The 23,404-nt window shown below is 32.9% G+C and overlaps 1 pseudogene; it reads left to right on the top strand.

Moving 5' to 3' along the window:
• The first annotated feature begins 3,338 nt into the window (after positions 1-3,338).
• Positions 3,339-4,716, top strand: LOC132928876 (uncharacterized; annotated as a pseudogene).
• The last annotated feature ends 18,688 nt before the right edge of the window (positions 4,717-23,404 follow it).

Here is a 23,404-nt window from a genome sequence, read left to right as displayed (position 1 = left end):
AGACGGGTTGCAGTAACAGTTTGCGCCAAAAAAAAAAACACGAAATAATCAAGATTTTTATTTTATATAAGTATATGACGGACGGCCACTGCCCCTGTCGTTTTTTGCTGTTATTCACCAAAAATATTAAGTATGCGTATTTTTACGATGGAAGCGTACTCGCGATGACTTTGAAAACGTTATAGCGCGCAAAAGGGACCGTTTGACGTTCTTTTCATATCATGAAAATTTCGAAAATCAAAATATCAAGCACCCAAGTATGCAAAAACCAATTTTTTGAAAAAATGAAGCATGGAAGTTTTCGCGGTGAAGGATTTATTTCCCCACTATGAAACTTTACACGTTTCGTAAGACGGGTTGCAGTAACAGTTTGCGCCAAAAAAAAACACGAAATAATCAAGATTTTTATTTTATATAAGTATATGACGGACGGCCACGGCCCCTGTCGTTTTTCACCGTTTTTCACCCAAAATATTTCATATGCGTGTTTTTAAGATGGAAGCGTACTCGCGATGACTTTGAAAACGTTACAGCGCGCAAAAGGGACCGTCGGACATTCTTTCCATATTATGAAAATTTCGAAAATCAAAATATCAAGCACCCAAGTATGCAAAAACCACTTTTTTGAAAAAATGAAGCATGCAAGTTTTCGCGGTGAAGGATTTATTTCTCCACTAAGAAACTTTACACGTATCGTGAGACGGATTTCAGTAACAGTTTCCGCCAAAAAAAAACACGAAATAATCAAGATTTTTATTTTATATGTTTATGACGGACGGCCACGGCCCCTGTCGTTTTTCCCGGTTTTCACCCAAAATATTAAATATGCGTATTTTTACGATGGAAGCGTACTCGCGATGACTTTGAAAACGTTACAGCGCGCAAAAGGGACCGTCGGACATTATTTTCATATCATGAAAATTTCGAAAATCAAAATATCAAGCACCCAAGTATGCAAAAACCACTTTTTTGAAAAAATGAAGCATGGAAGTTTTCGCGGTGAAGGATTTATTTCTCCACTAAGAAACTTTACACGTATCGTGAGACGGATTTCAGTAACAGTTTGCGCCAAAAAAAACACGAAATAATCAAGATTTTTATTTTATATAAGTATATGACGGACGGCCACGGCCCCTGTCGTTTTTCCTGGTTTTCACCCAAAATATTAAATATGCTTATTTTTACGATGGAAGCGTACTCGCGATGACTTTGAAAACGATACAGCGCGCAAAAGGGACCGTCGGACATTCTTATCATATCATGAAAATTTCGAAAATCAAAATATCAAGCACCCAAGTATGCAAAAACCACTTTTTTGAAAAAATGAAGCATGGAAGTTTTCGCGGTGAAGGATTTATTTCTCCACTATGAAACTTTACACGTATCGTAAGACGGGTTGCAGTAACAGTTTGCGCCAAAAAAAAACACGAAATAATCAAGATTTTTATTTTTTATAAGTATATGACGGACGGCAACGGCCCCTGGCGTTTTTTGCTGTTATTCACCAAAAATATTAAGTATGCGTATTTTTACGATGGAAGCGTACTCGCGATGACTTTGAAAACGTTATAGGACGCATAAGGGACCGTCGGACATTTTTTCCATATCATGAAAATTTCGAAAATCAAAATATCAAGCACCTAAGTATTCAAAAACCAATTGTTTAAGAAAAACGCGTCTAATGATATGCTATTAACATTCAAAAAATGCAAAAGATAATATATATTAAATTAGTATAATCATAATCAAAATTGTTCATGCATCATCGCAAAATTATTGCATACAAAAAAAAAATTGTTGAAAATTACCTAATTCTTAGTTAATATAAGTTCAAATAATAAATGTTTATGCTTTAAAAAAAAATAAAAGATAATGTTAAAAGTTACATAATTTAAGTTAATAGAAATTATACATCAAATGTTTATGCATTAATGCATTTTATACAAAAAAAAAAAAAATGTAAAAAAAATGTAATTCTTTAGTCAATATAAGTTCAAGAAATAAATGTTTATGCATTAATGCTTTATATAAAAAAAAGAATGTTAAAAAATACCTAATTTAAGTTAATAGAAGTTAAACATCAGATGTTTATGCATTTATGCATTTTATATAAAAAAAAAATGTGAAAATAATTTAATTCTTAAGTCAATATAAGTTCAAAAAATAAATGTTTATGCATTAATGCATTATAGAAAAAAAAATAATGTTAAAAAATACCTAATTTAAGTTAATAGAAGTTGAACATCAAATGTTTATGCATTAATATATTATATATAAAAAAAAAATAATGTAAAAATAATCTAATTCTTAAGTCAATATAAATTCAAAAAATAAATGTTTATGCATTAATGCATTATATATATATAAAAAAAAATAATGTTAAAAATTACCTAACTTACTTTAATAGTAATTAATCATCAAATGTTTATGCATTAATATATTATACAAAAAAAAAAAAAATGTAAAAATAATCTAATTTTTAAGTCGATATATGTTCAAAAAATAAATGTTTATGCATTAATGCATTATATAAAAAAAAAAAATGTAAAAAAATTACCCAATTTAAGTTAGTATAAGTTAAAACCATAAATGCTCATGCATTATTGCATATATATATATATATATAAAATGTAAAAATAACCTAAGTTAAGTAAATAATATAAGTATATAAATAAAAGATATCCATATTCATAAATTAAATCTGAATAATACCAAAATAATACTAAAATAAACGAATAAACATTAAATAAATTAATAAAATACAAAACGAAAAACAAAAAAAAAAAGAAGCTCAAAATTAGGTAGGCTCCTATATTTATAAAATTAACCATAGGTACTCAGAGAGTATATATATACAAACGTAAAGTGGAGCGTTTAATCCGCTTCCACGTAGATGCAAAACGCCTCCTACGGGGTAGCAGGTTAACGCTTATGTTTGTCACCGCCGCATGCAGATCAGACAAACCTGCCAGGACGCTCACCTCATGTATCACCACTGGGCAGTCCACATCATCGCTTACTACGGCGTCTTGAACGAGTGTCAGTTGAATATTATCTGTGTCGTCCAACTCCACGTTCTCGATATCCGGTGTTTCAATAACTTCTTTTGGCTGACTCATGTCGATTCGAAAGATTTCTACGATTATATTTTCTGACGACGTGTACGTGTGCGCGTTAGATCTACCGCTGTTGTTCTCCATGCATAGTACAATCATTCTTTGAATAACATCTAAAGCGCGTATTTTATGAATAGATATATTGTCTTCGTAGATGACGCAAAATCCGTTATCAAAAAACCAAAATCGTTTGTTTCTAAAAAGAGATCTATGAAAAGTATAATGAAAGATCGTTTAAAAATATTCAAAAACTTAAGTAATGAAGAAATAATGGATAATAAATCAACTATTGAACTAATTAAGTAATCATAACTATTTTTTAAATTACAACATAATATTATGTCATATATTATTTTTTCTGTGGAAACAAAAATATTGACTCGCCCACTTTAACTGTCTTCCAGGTACTTCGACATCAATCCCTACTTCCGATTGGTAATAATATACTAAACACTTTATGTACTTATTATGTACAATACTATATTACTATATACTTAATATTTTAGTTAAAAATAATATATCTATTAATTAATTAACTGTTTTATAGTACAAAGGGTGATATATCACTATTGATAAGTAGTATACCATCAAATAGAACTTATATAAATGCCAATGATTTGGATATATCGAATGTGGAAAGTTACGAACTTACAACTTCTTGCGATAATACTCATAATAATCCGTAAGTTAAATATTTTATTGATAGTTAGGGTTCGGAAATTGATGACTTTTAAACTATAATTATTGACTATAAAAAATTAATCTATCACTTATATAGAACACGATTAATACATACATTAGTGCAAAATTATAAAAATTTTACTTACCTCAAAATGTCACAAAATGAAACATAAAACTAAGTTTCATATACATAATCTAGTATAGTTCTTTCAACAAGAGAAGATTATACAAATAATGTATTAGGATAACATCACATCTTTATAATTAATTTTAATAATTATATAATAAAATTAAAATTAAAAGTCGTCGACTTTCGAGATCCAAGAGTTAGCGATAATATTTTATTATATTTAATCCAAGTCTAAACCTTTGTTATTCACATTTGTAGTGATTCAAGTTATTGTAGTGAAAAATATTCTTCCCGGGGTGGACGTCGTTTTGTCGATATATTTCATATATTTCAACAAATACAAAATTTAACTACCCACACACCTGGATTAGATTGTTCATTTATGGACGTGGTGTTAATTAATGAGAAATGCAAGGGATTTGAAAGTGTTTGGACTTTTAAACGTAAAACGTGCAATTTAATTATGACTATTACATCAGAAAGTAATGAATCAAATTATTTACCATTGAATACCGCGATCGCAAGTGGAACGGTAGCGCAATTGGTATCGGGTATACGCAGTTGGCAGAATTTTCGGCAAGCATAGATATACCATGCATGAGTCCAAACACTTACACAAAATATATCGATAGACTGAGTGTAAATATTGAAACTACTGCATGGGATACGATGAAACTAGCCGGTATAGAGAAAAAAGACTTGCGATAGAAGCAGGTGATATCGATGAAGACGGTACACCCATGTGTCCGGACGATTGCTGACGGACAATGCAGCAAGCGTAGCTACTAAACTAAATATGATGCGTTTTCAGGAGCGGTAAGATAAATAATTAATTTAAATTTATATTAATAATAATATTAATTTTTTAAGTAATTAATAATTATTATACGTATTATCTATGTGTCAGTAGGTATAATGAGTATTTATAATTCAATAGTTTCCATTTTTTTTTTAAATAATCGATAAAAAAAATATGAACATCTTTATATATTTGTTTTCATTTGTTGTAGGCCACTATTATTGGTTTTCGGTCAAAAAAAATATTGTTTGTGGGTATACGAAATCGTTATTGTGTGATTTGTGAAAGGGCTAAAAATATGGGTAAAAGTTCCGATAAACATAAATGCTTTATGAACTGGTCGAAAGGCGCAACTGGTATTGAGGCTGATGCTATTTCTGAAGGTTTTTTAAGTAGCGTAAGCTTACATGGATTAAAATACAATAAACTGATTGGTAAGAAAATAAGTAATACGAATATATTTGCAAAAAAATTTCAATTTGTTTAAATTTATAGGCGATGGTGATAGTAGTGTTACTAAACGTCTACACGAATTATTTCCGTATGGTCCACGTCTACTATAGTAGAAAAAATTGAATGTAGAAACCATATTCTACGAAATTATTGTCAAAAATTAATGGCACTTACAAGAAATACAACATACCCATGTTATATTCGTAAATTTATAATTCGAAATACAATTCGATTTCGTACAGCCATTACCAAATCTATCAAATACAGTAAAAATTTAGTTCAGTCACTTTATGAAAAAATAGAAGGTGAAAATAAATACAAATATTTAATAAATTCCTTTTATACAATTCTAAAATTTATATCCAAAAATTAAAATATAAAAAAAAATCCACTCCGAATCTAAAAGTAAAATAAATATAATATAGTTAGGTTGTATCTATAATTGGTATAATTATTTCAATTACATTTTAGGATTACGTAAGGACATACTGAATGCACCTTATCATATTTTTGGTCAAAATACAGACTGTGAACAATATTTTTGTCCTGGACCAAAACAATGTGAAACAAATTTAGTCCCGGAGGTAATAAAGTGTGGTCTAATGAATCAAATTGACCATATTCTTTGTCGTGTAGTGGACAACACCAAGAGTTTACTATTCGATATTGATAATAATTATTGTGAACAATTCAACAGTATAATCAACAAATATATAGCCGGTAAAAGGTTAAATTTCAGCCAAAAACAATCCTACAACACAAGAGTTCAAGCAGCTATAGTATCATTCAATTCCGGTGGTGAATATATTCGTATGATTCACAAAAATATAATCAAGCAAAGCCCAGGTATTTATAAAAATTAAAATAAATATTAATTGAATTCATAGTTCATACAAATTATATACAAGTTATAAAGTACCTATGTACTTTTGGTAACTTATATTTTTAAGTTTTTATAAGTTATTTATATTTTATCTTATTCAACAGGAATAGTTGCCAGACGTTTTATGAAATATTCAACTGACAAAAAAAAAAGTTTAAGAAATAGACGAGCCCTTTTCTTATCAAAAGGAAAGTATAAAAATAAAAATTTAACATCAAAAGGCCCGGATGAAAATTATGGACTTACAGAACCACTCGATGATTGTATGTCTGATGAAGAATTTAAAATTAAAAAAGTACAACATATTTTATCGATTACACTTTCTGAGTTATCTAGAAAATTCATGGAAATTGAAACTAGGAATCAAGCTAATAACCAAAAGGGTTTGAAGAAAGACGAAAGTGTTTGACAGCCTCCAATTTTGGAAAAATATGTAAGATGCGACCTCACACATCATGTAAAATAATGGTACATAATATAATTTATGGAAATGTGATTACCAACGCAACCGAATATGGTAAAATTACTGAACAAATAGCCATAAAAACCCTCACAGAAATTATTAAAAAACCAATAGCAAAATGTGGATTGTGTGTCGACAGAATGGTTCCTTACCTAGCAGCGACTCCGGGTAATAATTTTTATATTTTTTTTGATTATTGATTGTCATTATTTGTTCATACTATACTTAATAAAAATAAATAAATTCAACAAAAACTTTGATTTTAGATGGGCTAATCGGAGAGGATGCGATTTGTGAAATTAAATGTCCTTATTCCTTAATTTATTAAATATATATAATTACGTATTTCTCTACTATTTAGGTAAATACATACAAGGTTGTTCGTATATATTTTGTAAATTTATTTTAATTTTTTTCAATGTTTGGAAATGGAAATTTAAGTGATTATATATTTTGGAAAAAAATATTGAGTATAAGGACAGGAATAAAACCATTATTTTTTTTCAATTTTTATTTTAGAAAATATTCTGCTCCAGAAGTTTGAAGTATGAAATAAAAATGATAATAATAATGATGTTTTTATTCAAAAAAGTAAAAAACTTATAAGAAGATGTAAAAAAAATTATAAAAACATAATTTTTGTTGATAAATTATGTGTTTATCGTTAAAATAAATTACCCATGTAGATCTCAATTAACTTAATTTTCAATTAAAACGCGTTAGTTAAATATACATTGTACACATACTATTTACGAGTAGTGTAAGGGTATTCAAATATTTTAATTAATCGATTAGTTTTATTAATCTGTTTCAACAACCGCATACTGTACTCTTGATAAATATCATTGATTATCACAATTTTCAATTATTTCTGAATTGTTAACAATCAATTACTTAATATTACAACAATCGAATAACGAACAACCCTACTGTTAGTACTACTTTGTATCTATTAGAGATTAGACGAGGAATTCTAATTGCATGTTCATATGAAATATCATAATTTTATAATGGTCATGATTCGTGTAAAACTTAAATAAAAATTAAAGTGTAATGAATTATCTAGATAATAATATTCGTGGCTATACGTTTGATACTAGTTATTGGGTTAAATCAATCTGATTTAATAAATTGATTATAGGAACAAGGTCGGTGGTGGTAAACTTAGACATGATAAATAGTTGACATCGTGATGAATTTACAACGAACTTTGTCGCGTGATAACGTTGAAATGATTAGTTTACGGGACACTACACTATATATGAGAAACAGCAGGAACGGAATATGATTACAAGTAATTTCTGCACATTTATTGGCGATGTTTCGTGAATTAGCGCGAACGACGGCAAACAGCAATCTCAATCAAATGGTAATCGCTAATACAAAAAATATCACAACGGCTCTGGATGATGGTTTAATGAATACGAGACCGAAGACACATTGCATGTATACAAAAGTATAGTCGAGTATAATATATATCTAAATTCGGTTTGCGTTGTGAGAGACAGCGGAAAAACAACCTATGCTACACCAGCAATCGGAGACGTACGCACACAATATACGTATAATCAGCCAGTATGTGTTAATGTGGTGACTGAGATATAGCGCCGGCCGTCATCATCCGTAGTGTAAATTATAATACTTATTTTATTTTACAAAGACGCAATATGTCGCTGTCGACGATACAGTAGCTGACGAACCGACGACTTACGTAAAATTGTGGTTCTCAGGAGAAGACGTCGCATAGTATGACTGCAGCAAAGCGGGATCGGTGGTACGAAAATGAGAAGGTACTACGGGGATTGGAGATGGCGGCCAGCCGAACGACACCAATACCAGTTAAGGCAATTTTTATTTATTTACGACAATTCAAAAATTAATACGTTACGGACCAATAATGCGACCGACTGCTTATGATGGTTAACACGGACAACAATGATAAAAATACTGAAGCGTTTAACACCGAGTAGGTGCCATGAAGTGGTGACACACTCGGACACACGTCATAATAATATATACAAACGGGATGGTATACAACGTATACCGCTGACGAATGGTCGAACGTAATCGTGGACGCAGATAATACAGTCGAACGAAATCGCAAATGGTATTAAGTGAAAAAATAAAAATAAATCAAATATCATGTGATATTGGATTACGGGTACATACAGGATACCAAAGGTCAGCATGTTTTTGAGTGTTGCAGTAACGACGTATATTTGCGGTGGCATGACAGTACTCGGGCACTGAACGAGATTCACGTATATTATAAATGTACGTCATAACTGTGGCAGTGACGACGATATATATTATATTAATTATATATCAAAATATTGTAGTGACATAAAATTACAACACTGACATCATGTCGCGGATTATACGGGGCACATTAATTTGCATCGGCATCGTTATGAGCTCGGAATGCCCTATAATACACATTTTACAAATCAACCATCAGGCGCTTGTCTCGATGGACGGCAATTTAATTGGGATTGCCGTTAACCACCGCAACGCTGACCTGAGAAAAATTACTGCCGCCGTCGTAACACGCCACTAACACCGTAATATAACATATAGTACTATTGTCAAGGGGCATCATTAACCGCGCTTTTACTGCTAACCATCGTGCCGCCGATCTTTGAGTGGCCGAATAACGTGCGTAGTTAACTTACGCCCGGGCGCGGTCACTGGTCGTTTTTCCCGGTTTTCAGCCAAAATATTAAATATGCGTATTTTTACGATTGAAGCATACTCGCTATGACTTTGAAAACGATACAGCGCGCAAAAGGGACCGTCGGACATTCTTTTCATATCATGAAAATTTCGAAAATCAAAATATCAAGCACCCAAGTATGCAAAAACCACTTTTTAAAAAAAATGAAGCATGGAAGTTTTCGCGGTGAAGGTTTTATTTCTCCACTATGAAACTTTACACGTTTAGTAAGACGGGTTGCAGTAACAGTTTGCGCCAAAAAAAAACACGAAATAATCAAGATTTTTATTTTATATAAGTATATGACGAACGGCCACGGCCCCTGTCGTTTTTCCTGGTTTTCACCCAAAATATTAAATATGCTTATTTTTACGATGGAAGCGTACTCGCGATGACTTTGAAAACGATACAGCGCGCAAAAGGGACCGTCGGACATTCTTATCATATCATGAAAATTTCGAAAATCAAAATATCAAGCACCCAAGTATGCAAAAACCACTTTTTTAAAAAAATGAAGCATGGAAGTTTTCGCGGTGAAGGATTTATTTCTCCACTATGAAACTTTACACGTATCGTAAGACGGGTTGCAGTAACAGTTGGCGCCAAAAAAAACACGAAATAATCAAGATTTTTATTTTATATAAGTATATGACGGACGGCCACGGCCCCTGTCGTTTTTCCCGGTTTTCATCCAAAATATTAAATATGCGTATTTTTACGATGGAAGCGTACTCGCGATGACTTTGAAAACGTTACAGCGCGCATAAGGGACCGTCGGACATTCTTTTCATATCATGAAAATTTCGAAAATCAAAATATCAAGCACCCAAGTATGCAAAAACCACTTTTTTGAAAAAATGAAGCATGGAAGTTTTCGCGGTGAAGGATTTATTTCTCCACTATGAAACTTTACACGTATCGTAAGACGGGTTGCAGTAACAGTTGGCGCCAAAAAAAACACGAAATAATCAAGATTTTTATTTTATATAAGTATATGACGGACGGCCACGGCCCCTGTCGTTTTTTCCTGGTTTTCACCCAAAATATTAAATATGCGTATTTTTACGATGGAAGCGTACTCGCGATGACTTTGAAAACGATACAGCGCGCAAAAGGGACCGTCGGACATTCTTTTCATATCATGAAAATTTCGAAAATCAAAATATCAAGCACCCAAGTATGCAAAAACCACTTTTTTGAAAAAATGAAGCATGGAAGTTTTCGCGGTGAAGGATTTATTTCTCCACTATGAAACTTTACACGTTTCGTAAGACGAGTTGCAGTAACAGTTTGCGCCAAAAAAAAACACGAAATAATCAAGATTTTTATTTTATATAAGTATATGACGGACGGCCACGGCCCCTGTCGTTTTTCCCGGTTTTCACCCAAAATATTAAATATGCTTATTTTTACGATGGAAGCGTACTCGCGATGACTTTGAAAACGATACAGCGCGCAAAAGGGACCGTCGGACATTCTTTTCATATCATGAAAATTTCGAAAATCAAAATATCAAGCACCCAAGTATGCAAAAACCACTTTTTAAAAAAAATGAAGCATGGAAGTTTTCGCGGTGAAGGTTTTATTTCTCCACTATGAAACTTTACACGTTTAGTAAGACGGGTTGCAGTAACAGTTTGCGCCAAAAAAAAAACACGAAATAATCAAGATTTTTATTTTATATAAGTATATGACGGACGGCCACGGCCCCTGTCGTTTTTCCTGGTTTTCACCCAAAATATTAAATATGCTTATTTTTACGATGGAAGCGTACTCGCGATGACTTTGAAAACGATACAGCGCGCAAAAGGGACCGTCGGACATTCTTATCATATCATGAAAATTTCGAAAATCAAAATATCAAGCACCCAAGTATGCAAAAACCACTTTTTTAAAAAAATGAAGCATGGAAGTTTTCGCGGTGAAGGATTTATTTCTCCACTATGAAACTTTACACGTATCGTAAGACGGGTTGCAGTAACAGTTGGCGCCAAAAAAAACACGAAATAATCAAGATTTTTATTTTATATAAGTATATGACGGACGGCCACGGCCCCTGTCGTTTTTTCCTGGTTTTCACCCAAAATATTAAATATGCGTATTTTTACGATGGAAGCGTACTCGCGATGACTTTGAAAACGATACAGCGCGCAAAAGGGACCGTCGGACATTCTTTTCATATCATGAAAATTTCGAAAATCAAAATATCAAGCACCCAAGTATGCAAAAACCACTTTTTTGAAAAAATGAAGCATGGAAGTTTTCGCGGTGAAGGATTTATTTCTCCACTATGAAACTTTACACGTTTCGTAAGACGAGTTGCAGTAACAGTTTGCGCCAAAAAAAAACACGAAATAATCAAGATTTTTATTTTATATAAGTATATGACGGACGGCCACGGCCCCTGTCGTTTTTCCCGGTTTTCACCCAAAATATTAAATATGCTTATTTTTACGATGGAAGCGTACTCGCGATGACTTTGAAAACGATACAGCGCGCAAAAGGGACCGTCGGACATTCTTTTCATATCATGAAAATTTCGAAAATCAAAATATCAAGCACCCAAGTATGCAAAAACCACTTTTTAAAAAAAATGAAGCATGGAAGTTTTCGCGGTGAAGGTTTTATTTCTCCACTATGAAACTTTACACGTTTAGTAAGACGGGTTGCAGTAACAGTTTGCGCCAAAAAAAAACACGAAATAATCAAGATTTTTATTTTATATAAGTATATGACGGACGGCCACGGCCCCTGTCGTTTTTCCTGGTTTTCACCCAAAATATTAAATATGCTTATTTTTACGATGGAAGCGTACTCGCGATGACTTTGAAAACGATACAGCGCGCAAAAGGGACCGTCGGACATTCTTATCATATCATGAAAATTTCGAAAATCAAAATATCAAGCACCCAAGTATGCAAAAACCACTTTTTTAAAAAAATGAAGCATGGAAGTTTTCGCGGTGAAGGATTTATTTCTCCACTATGAAACTTTACACGTTTCGTAAGACGAGTTGCAGTAACAGTTTGCGCCAAAAAAAAACACGAAATAATCAAGATTTTTATTTTATATAAGTATATGACGGACGGCCACGGCCCCTGTCGTTTTTCCCGGTTTTCATCCAAAATATTAAATATGCGTATTTTTACGATGGAAGCGTACTCGCGATGACTTTGAAAACGTTACAGCGCGCATAAGGGACCGTCGGACATTCTTTTCATATCATGAAAATTTCGAAAATCAAAATATCAAGCACCCAAGTATGCAAAAACCACTTTTTTGAAAAAATGAAGCATGGAAGTTTTCGCGGTGAAGGATTTATTTCTCCACTATGAAACTTTACACGTTTCGTAAGACGAGTTGCAGTAACAGTTTGCGCCAAAAAAAAAACACGAAATAATCAAGATTTTTATTTTATATAAGTATATGACGGACGGCCACGGCCCCTGTCGTTTTTCCCGGTTTTCACCCAAAATATTAAATATGCTTATTTTTACGATGGAAGCGTACTCGCGATGACTTTGAAAACGATACAGCGCGCAAAAGGGACCGTCGGACATTCTTTTCATATCATGAAAATTTCGAAAATCAAAATATCAAGCACCCAAGTATGCAAAAACCACTTTTTAAAAAAAATGAAGCATGGAAGTTTTCGCGGTGAAGGTTTTATTTCTCCACTATGAAACTTTACACGTTTAGTAAGACGGGTTGCAGTAACAGTTTGCGCCAAAAAAAAAACACGAAATAATCAAGATTTTTATTTTATATAAGTATATGACGGACGGCCACGGCCCCTGTCGTTTTTCCTGGTTTTCACCCAAAATATTAAATATGCTTATTTTTACGATGGAAGCGTACTCGCGATGACTTTGAAAACGATACAGCGCGCAAAAGGGACCGTCGGACATTCTTATCATATCATGAAAATTTCGAAAATCAAAATATCAAGCACCCAAGTATGCAAAAACCACTTTTTTAAAAAAATGAAGCATGGAAGTTTTCGCGGTGAAGGATTTATTTCTCCACTATGAAACTTTACACGTATCGTAAGACGGGTTGCAGTAACAGTTGGCGCCAAAAAAAACACGAAATAATCAAGATTTTTATTTTATATAAGTATATGACGGACGGCCACGGCCCCTGTCGTTTTTCCCGGTTTTCATCCAAAATATTAAATATGCGTATTTTTACGATGGAAGCGTACTCGCGATGACTTTGAAAACGTTACAGCGCGCATAAGGGACCGTCGGACATTCTTTTCATATCATGAAAATTTCGAAAATCAAAATATCAAGCACCCAAGTATGCAAAAACCACTTTTTTGAAAAAATGAAGCATGGAAGTTTTCGCGGTGAAGGATTTATTTCTCCACTATGAAACTTTACACGTATCGTAAGACGGGTTGCAGTAACAGTTGGCGCCAAAAAAAACACGAAATAATCAAGATTTTTATTTTATATAAGTATATGACGGACGGCCACGGCCCCTGTCGTTTTTTCCTGGTTTTCACCCAAAATATTAAATATGCGTATTTTTACGATGGAAGCGTACTCGCGATGACTTTGAAAACGATACAGCGCGCAAAAGGGACCGTCGGACATTCTTTTCATATCATGAAAATTTCGAAAATCAAAATATCAAGCACCCAAGTATGCAAAAACCACTTTTTTGAAAAAATGAAGCATGGAAGTTTTCGCGGTGAAGGATTTATTTCTCCACTATGAAACTTTACACGTTTCGTAAGACGAGTTGCAGTAACAGTTTGCGCCAAAAAAAAACACGAAATAATCAAGATTTTTATTTTATATAAGTATATGACGGACGGCCACGGCCCCTGTCGTTTTTCCCGGTTTTCATCCAAAATATTAAATATGCGTATTTTTACGATGGAAGCGTACTCGCGATGACTTTGAAAACGTTACAGCGCGCATAAGGGACCGTCGGACATTCTTTTCATATCATGAAAATTTCGAAAATCAAAATATCAAGCACCCAAGTATTCAAAAACCAATTGTTTAAGAAAAACGCGTCTAATGATATGCTATTAACATTCAAAAAATGCAAAAGATAATATATATTAAATTAGTATAATCATAATCAAAATTGTTCATGCATCATCGCAAAATTATTGCATACAAAAAAAAAATTGTTGAAAATTACCTAATTCTTAGTTAATATAAGTTCAAATAATAAATGTTTATGCTTTAAAAAAAAATAAAAGATAATGTTAAAAGTTACATAATTTAAGTTAATAGAAATTATACATCAAATGTTTATGCATTAATGCATTTTATACAAAAAAAAAAAAAATGTAATTCTTTAGTCAATATAACTTCAAGAAATAAATGTTTATGCATTAATGCATTATATAAAAAATACCTAATTTAAGTTAATAGAAGTTAAACATCAGATGTTTATGCATTTATGCATTTTATATAAAAAAAAAATGTGAAAATAATTTAATTCTTAAGTCAATATAAGTTCAAAAAATAAATGTTTATGCATTAATGCATTATAGAAAAAAAATAATGTTAAAAAATACCTAATTTAAGTTAATTGAAGTTGAACATCAAATGTTTATGCATTAATATATTATATATAAAAAAAATAATGTAAAAATAATCTATTTCTTAAGTCAATATAAGTTCAAAAAATAAATGTTTATATATTAATGCATTTTATACAAAAAAAAAAAAATGTAAAAATAATCTAATTCTTAAGTCAATATAAATTCAAAAAATAAATGTTTATGCATTAATGCATTATATATATATAAAAAAAAATAATGTTAAAAATTACCTAACTTACTTTAACAGTAATTAATCATCAAATGTTTATGCATTAATGCATAATATACAAAAAAAAAAAAAATGTAAAAAAATTACCCAATTTAAGTTAGTATAAGTTAAAACCATAAATGCTCATGCATTATTGCATATATATATATAAAATGTAAAAATAACCTAAGTTAACTAAATAATATAAGTATATAAATAAAAGATATCCATATTCATAAATTAAATCTGAATAATACCAAAATAATACTAAAATAAACGAATAAACATTAAATAAATTAATAAAATACAAAACGAAAAACAAAAAAAAAAGCCCAAAATTAGGTAGGCTCCTATATTTATTAAATTAACCATAGTTGCTCAGAGAGTAGATATATATATATATATATACTTATAGATATAAAAATAAGGCTATTTAGAATTAATTAATTTTAAGACAAATATAGCTTTATCCAATAAGTAAAAATCATGTAAAATTAGAAATTAATCAATAAATAAAAAATAAATCTTAACATGTAAACATATACAACAATGTTAAACATAATAAAAATGTAAAGTAATATCATTACAATCCAATAGTTAAGAAATTTAAATTTAAAGATAAAACATTAATATCAATACGAATAGAGCAATAATGGTATAGGAATGGAAGAAAACTCAAGTCTTAGTTCTGCACCCATACTATTCATATATTATATGTAAATGTTCGAATCACAATATCATAGACCCTTAAATTTTGTATAAAAGAAAAAACATTAAAACATTACCCATTCACATTATATTCAAACTTCTGAACTTTGAACTTTAACTTTTTTTTTCTTCTCTAACATCTCAATTATTGTATCACGCTGACACTCACTCATGAGTGGTGTTCTAAAAAAAAAAAAAAATATATTTTCTAAATACAACACAAAAAAAGCGTAGGGTGGATGTAATGATATGCTCACACATCATAATTTATTGTATATTTTATTATTTTTTTAAATAAATAACAGTAAAGTTGTCGCACGCAGATAGCCGTCAATAAAAACCAATAATCCTTATTGATCACTGATGAAAGAAACGATTTACATTGTTTGGTCACGTGGGAACTCGCACGTTATTGCGACAGTATGGCGCAAAGCGTGTGATCTTTTACGTGTGCCGCCAGAGACAAGGGATGGTCCAATGGGGCTCTCCGCCGTCAGGGAGAGAGCCGATTTCTCGAAGGACGCGGAGGCCTTTGTTGGAGCTGCCTGCGACGCTGACAGGCTTGACCACATCGTCTTCTCTCACCAGTGCAGACGCGTCACCCTTTGGGGTGACGTCTCTCTCCCGCGTGCGTACGCACCATTAGAATTAGTAACATCTCTCAAGAGTGCATGAGCACCAAACACTTTAACAATACACCCACCACACCGGAGACACACTGCGAGCGACAACTGGACCATTTTCACTACAACGAAATACTTCAGTGTTGATTTTTAACTGGATCCGTGTGATTAACCCATTCTAGTTTTGTTCAGACAATTACTGGTTAACGAGTTCAACAGCGAATAAGGTAAGGTGCATAAGCATTATTTTATTTGCGTTGATTTTTGAAATCTGCTTATCTACACTTAATCACTATATAGTGTATTTGATTATAATTTCGAATCACGATCTCGAGAGCCCTCCGACCATCAGGAGGAAGGTAATAACGTAATTTTAAATAATTCTAATATTTACATCTGATTGGTCGCTATAATTCCCCAGCACTTATAAGTGTAGGAGAAAGGTTCCACAGATCTGACATTTATTAAAGCCTTGTGTCACTTGTACTTGTCCATTTAAAATTTATATAATCTCACTATAGGCTTCTTATTATATTTTTAATATCTCTTATTTTTGCGTTATTACACGCGTATGTAAGTTTTCGTAGTGAAAGATTTATTTTTTTACTATACAGTAACAGTTGGCGCCAAAAAAAAACACGAAATAATCAAGATTTTATATAAGTATAGGACGTACAGACACAGACCCTGTCGTTTTTCGCCGTTTTTCACCCAAAATATTAAACATGCGTATTTTTAAGATGGAAGCGTACTCACGATGCCTTTGAAAACGTTGTAGCGCCCATAAGGGACCGTCGGATATTCTTTTCACAGAAATAGTTTTATGAACTCGTGATGCACTTCAACAATTCGCGTACACAATAGATCATAGATCTGTCACCACCGATAGAGAAATTTGCAGATATAAAACAAAAATGAAATCAATATGATAAACTAACAATTACCATAAAGTATGACACGCGGTCAACAATCGTTATTGACGTTTGGAATGTAACGACGAACATGTGTGATATGCAGTCGTAATAATCGTTATAATTATTATTTTATTGGTAATACTTAAGTACATTAGAAGAACGGTGGCGATGTACACTTGAAGCCGTTTGGATTACCGCGACGTTACACAGTGGCTATCGCTATCGAAGCGTGACGGACCATACAGCGGCTATTGATAAACACGCGGATCACGACTCGGACCCAATAGTGATGATTACGATAGCGACGACGTATTGATGGCCATGACGGTAGGGGTTGAGTTGCTTGGAATAAAAATGTCAGCAGTGTCGACTCAGCTGCTGTTTCCGCGTACGGTGGAGCCGGCGCAGGTGCGCGAGACCGACGGCGACCGGATACAGACAGTATTGCCGACAGCCAACAGGACGATAGTTACACAGTATCAGGACCTGTGCGGTGGCTGTCCGCAGACTACATAGTCCTGTCCACAGTAATTTACACGTGCATTCGCCGTGCCCATACGTTAAGGTAAAAACGCACATATAGTTAAGCGTACGCGTGCTCGTGGCAATTTTCAGCAAAGGAGTAATATACATATATAAATATATATCAATATGACCAGTGGCTGTATGATTTCAACAAAATCTCATCGGAGTTCCACAATATGTCAATGCGCTGTGGCGCTGTAATATTATACATTATAATAATATAATGTAATATATTCGGATTCTCCTATGACAATATAGTATAAGTAATATAACTATATAGTATTGTGATTTTTCTTTTTTAAAACTAATTTATGTAAATGTTACGGTTTTGTTGAGTTCGCTGTTGTAAATATCGTCTTCTTATCTGATCGTGATAATATCGAATCGTACGAACACAACAACTGATTTAAATTAAAAAAATATACTTAATTATTTTACCTGACGGAATAACTCGTACATTGACCACATAACTTATAGTCATAATAGTAAGTAAAAATTATTTAACTTAATATTCAGTGGATAAGTAGTTATTAATTTATTAAATATATATAATTACGTATTTCTCTACTATTTAGGTATATACATACAAGGTTGTTCGTATATATTTTGTAAATTTATTTTAATTTTTTTCAATGTTTGGAAATGGAATTTTAAGTGATTATATATTTTGGAAAAAAATATTGAGTATAAGGACAGGAATAAAACCATTATTTTTTTTCAATTTTTATTTTAGAAAATATTCTGCTCCAGAAGTTTGAAGTATGAAATAAAAATGATAATAATAATGATGTTTTTATTCAAAAAAGTAAAAAACTTATAAGAAGATGTAAAAAAAATTATAAAAACATAATTTTTGTTGATAAGTTATGTGTTTCTCGTTAAAATAAATTACCCATGTAGATCTCAATTAACTTAATTTTCAATTAAAACGCGTTAGTTAAATATACATTGTACACATACTATTTACGAGTAGTGTATGGGTATTCAAATATTTTAATTAATCGATTAGTTTTATTAATCTGTTTCAACAACCGCATACTGTACTCTTGATAAATATCATTGATTAATAACAATTTTCAATTATTTCTGAATTGTTTACAATCAATTACTTAATATTACGACGATCGAATAACGAACAACCCTACTGTTAGTACTACTTTGTATATATTAGAGATTAGACAAAGAGTTCTAATTGCATGTTCATATGAAACATTTTAATTTTATAATGGTCATGATTCGTGTAAAAACTTAAATAAAAATTAAAGTGTAATGAATTATCTAGATAATAATATTCGTGGCTATACGTTTGATACTAGTTATTGGGTTAAATCAATCTGATTTAATAAATTGATTATAGGAACAAGGTCGGTGGTGGTAAACTTAGACATGATAAATAGTTGACATCGTGATGAATTTACAACGAACTTTGTCGCGTGATAACGTTGAAATGATTAGTTTACGGGACACTACACTATATATGAGAAACAGCAAGAACGGAATATGATTACAAATAATTTCTGCACATTTATTGGCGATGTTTCGTGAATTAGCACGAACGACGGCAAACAGCAATCTCAATCAAATGGTAATCGCTAATACAAAAAATATCACAACGGCTCTGGATGATGGTTTAATGAATACGAGACCGAAGACACATTGCATGTATACAAAAGTATAGTCGAGTATAATATATATCTAAATTCGGTTTGCGTTGTGAGAGACAACGGAAAAACAACCTATGCTACACCAGCAATCGGAGACGTACGCACACAATATACGTATAATCAGCTAGTATGAGTTAATGTGGTGACTGAGATATAGCGCCGGCAGTCATCATCCGTAGTGTAAATTATGGTACTTATTTTATTTTACAAAGACGCAATATGTCGCTGTCGACGATACAGTAGCTGACGAACCGACGACTTACGTAAAATTGTGGTTCTCAGGATAAGACGTCGCATAGTACGACTGCAGCAATGCGGGATCGGTGGTACGAAAAGAGGAGGTACTACGGGGTTTGGAGATAAATCACCAACGCACGTTCTCCGGCACTCCGTCATGTAACAAGTTAACTGGTGTCGCACACTCAATTATGGACGCCTTAAATCCCACAACCAAATCTACATGGCGGCCAGCCGAACGACACCAATATCAGTTATGGCAATTTTTATTTATTTACGACAATTCGAAAATTAATCCGTTACGGACCAATAATGCGACCGACTGCTTATGATGGTTAACACGGACAACAATGATAAAAATACTGAAGCGTTTAACACCGAGTAGGTGCCATGAAGTGGTGACACACTCGGACACACGTCATAATAATATATACAAACGGGATGGTATACAACGTATACCGCTGACGAATGGTCGAACGTAATCGTGGACGCAGATAATACAGTCGATCGAAATCGCAAATGGTATTAAGTGAAAAAATAAAAATAAATCAAATATCATGTGATATTGGATTACGAGTACATACAGGGTACAAATGGTCAGCATGTTTTTGAGTGTTGCAGTAACGACGTATATTTGCGGTGGCATGACGGTACTCGGGCACTGAACGAGATCCACGTATATTATAAATGTACATGACGTACATGTGGCACAACTATATGTACAACCGTGGCAGTGACGACGATATATATTATATTAATTATATATCAAAATATTATAGTGACATAAAATTACAACACTGACATCATGTCGCGGATTAAACGGGGCACATTAATTTGCATCGGCATCGTTATGAGCTCGGAATGCCGTATAATACACATTTTACAAATCAACCATCAGGCGCTTGTCCCGATGGACGGCAATTTAATTGGGATTGCCGTTAACCACCGCAACGTTGACCTGAGAAAAATTACTGCCGCCGTCGTAACATGCCACTAACACCGTAATATAACATATAGTACTATTGTCGAGTGTCATCATTAACCCCGCTTTTACTGCTAACCATCTTGCCGCCAGTCAAGAGTGGCCGAATAACGTGCGTAGTTAACTTATAATATTAAATATGCGTATTTTTACGATTGAAGCGTACTCGCTATGACTTTGAAAACGTTGTAGCGAGCATCAGGGACCGTCGGACATTCTTTCCATATCAAAAAAATTACGAAAATCAAAATATCAAGCACCTAAGTACGCTAAAACCACTTTTTTGAAAAAAACGCGTATGCAAGTTTTCGTGGTGAAGGATTTATTTTTCGACTTTGAAACTATACACGTATTGTAAGACGGAATGCAGTAACAGGTTGCACCAAAAAAAACACAAAATAATCAAGAATTTCATTTTATATAAGTATATGACGGACGGCCACGGCCCCTGTCGTTTTTCACCCAAAATATTACATATGCGTATTTTTACGATGGAAGCGTACTCGCGATAACTTTGAAAACGCTGTAGCGAGAATCAGGGACCGTCGGACATTCTTTCCATATCAAAATAAATTCGAAAATCAAAATATCAAGCACCTAAGTACGCTAAAACCACTTTTTTGAAAAAAACGCGTATGCAAGTTTTCGTGGTGAAGGATTTATTTTTCGACTATGAAACTATACACGTATTGTAAGACGGAATTCAGTAACAGTTTGCGCCAAAAAAAAACACGGAATAATCAAGATTTTTATTTTATATAAGTATATGACGGACGGCCACGGCCCCTGTCGTTTTACACCCGAAATATTACATATGCGTATTTTTACGATGGAAGCGTACTCGCGATGACTTTGAAAACGTTATAGCACGCCAAAGGGACCCAGGGACATTCTTTCCATTTCAAAAAAAATTCGAAAATCAAAATATCAAGCACCTAAGTACGCTAAAACCACTTTTTTGAAAAAAACGCGTATGCAAGTTTTCGTGGTGAAGGATTTATTTTTCGACTATGAAACTATACACGTATTGTAAGACAGAATGCAGTAACAGTTTGCGCCAAAAAAAACACAAAATAATCAAAATTTTTATTTTATATAAGTAAATGACGGACGGCCACGGCCCCTGTCGTTTTTCACCGTTTTTCACCCAAAATATTACATATGCGTATTTTTACGATGGAAGCGTACTCGCGATGACTTTGAAAACGTTGTAGCGCGCATCAGGGACGTCGAACATTCTTTCCATATCAAAATAATTTCGAAAATCAAAATATCAAGCACCCAAGTATGCAAAAACCACTTTTTTGAAAAAAACGCGTATGCAAGTTTTCGTGGAGAAGGATTTATTTTTCGATTATGAAACTATACACGTATTGTAAGACGGAATGCAGTAACAGTTTGCGTCAAAAAAAACACAAAATAATCAAGAATTTCATTTCATATAAGTATATGACGGACGGCCACGGCCCCTGTCGTTTTTCACCGTTTTTCACCCAAAATATTACATATGCGTATTTTTACGATGGAAGCGTACTCGCGATGACTTTGAAAACGTTGTAGCGCGCATCAGGGACCGTCGAACATTCTTTCCATATCAAAATAATTTCGAAAATCAAAATATCAATCACCCAAGTATGCAAAAACCACTTTTTTGAAAAAAACGCGTATGCAAGTTTTCGTGGTGAAGGATTTATTTTCGATTATGAAACTATACACGTATTGTAAGACGGAATGCAGTAACATTTTGCGTCAAAAAAAACACAAAATAATCAAGAATTTCATTTCATATAAGTATATGACGGACGGCCACGGCCCCTGTCGTTTTTCACCCAAAATATTACATATGCGTATTTTTACGATGGAAGCGTACTCGCGATGACTTTGAAAACGTTGTAGCGAGCATCAGGGACCGTCGGACATTCTTTCCATATCAAAAAAAGTTCGAAAATCAAAATATCAAGCACCTAAGTACGCTAAAACCTCTTTTTTAAAAAAAACGCGTATGCAAGTTTTCGTTATGAAGGATTTATTTTTCGACTATGAAACTATACACGTATTGTAAGACGGAATGCAGTAACAGTTTGCGCCAAAAAAAACACAAAATAATCAAAATTTTTATTTTATATAAGTATATGACGGACGGCCACGGCCCCTGTCGTTTTTCACCCGAAATATTACATATGCGTATTTTTACGATGGAAGCGTACTCGTGATGACTTTGAAAGCGTTATAGCACGCCAAAGGGACCCACGGACATTCTTTCCATTTCAAAATAAATTCGAAAATCAAAATATCAAGCACCTAAGTACGCTAAAACCACTTTTTTGAAAAAAACGCGTATGCAAGTTTTCGTGGTGAAGGATTTATTTTTCGATTATGAAACTATACACGTATTGTAAGACAGAATGCAGTAACAGTTTGCGCCAAAAAAAAACACAAAATAATCAAAATTTTTATTTTATATAAGTAAATGACGGACGGCCACGGCCCCTGTCGTTTTTCACCGTTTTTCACCCAAAATATTACATATGCGTATTTTTACGATGGAAGCGTACTCGCGATGACTTTGAAAACGTTGTAGCGCGCATCAGGGACGTCGAACATTCTTTCCATATCAAAATAATTTCGAAAATCAAAATATCAAGCACCCAAGTATGCAAAAACCACTTTTTTGAAAAAAACGAGTATGCAAGTTTTCGTGGTGAAGGATTTATTTTTCGATTATGAAACTATACA

Source organism: Rhopalosiphum padi, chromosome 4, assembly GCF_020882245.1.
Source record: "Rhopalosiphum padi isolate XX-2018 chromosome 4, ASM2088224v1, whole genome shotgun sequence".
Taxonomy (NCBI): Eukaryota; Metazoa; Arthropoda; class Insecta; order Hemiptera; family Aphididae; genus Rhopalosiphum; species Rhopalosiphum padi.
The sequence above is the reverse complement of the archived record's forward strand: the minus strand, read 5'-3'. Positions and strand labels throughout refer to the sequence as shown.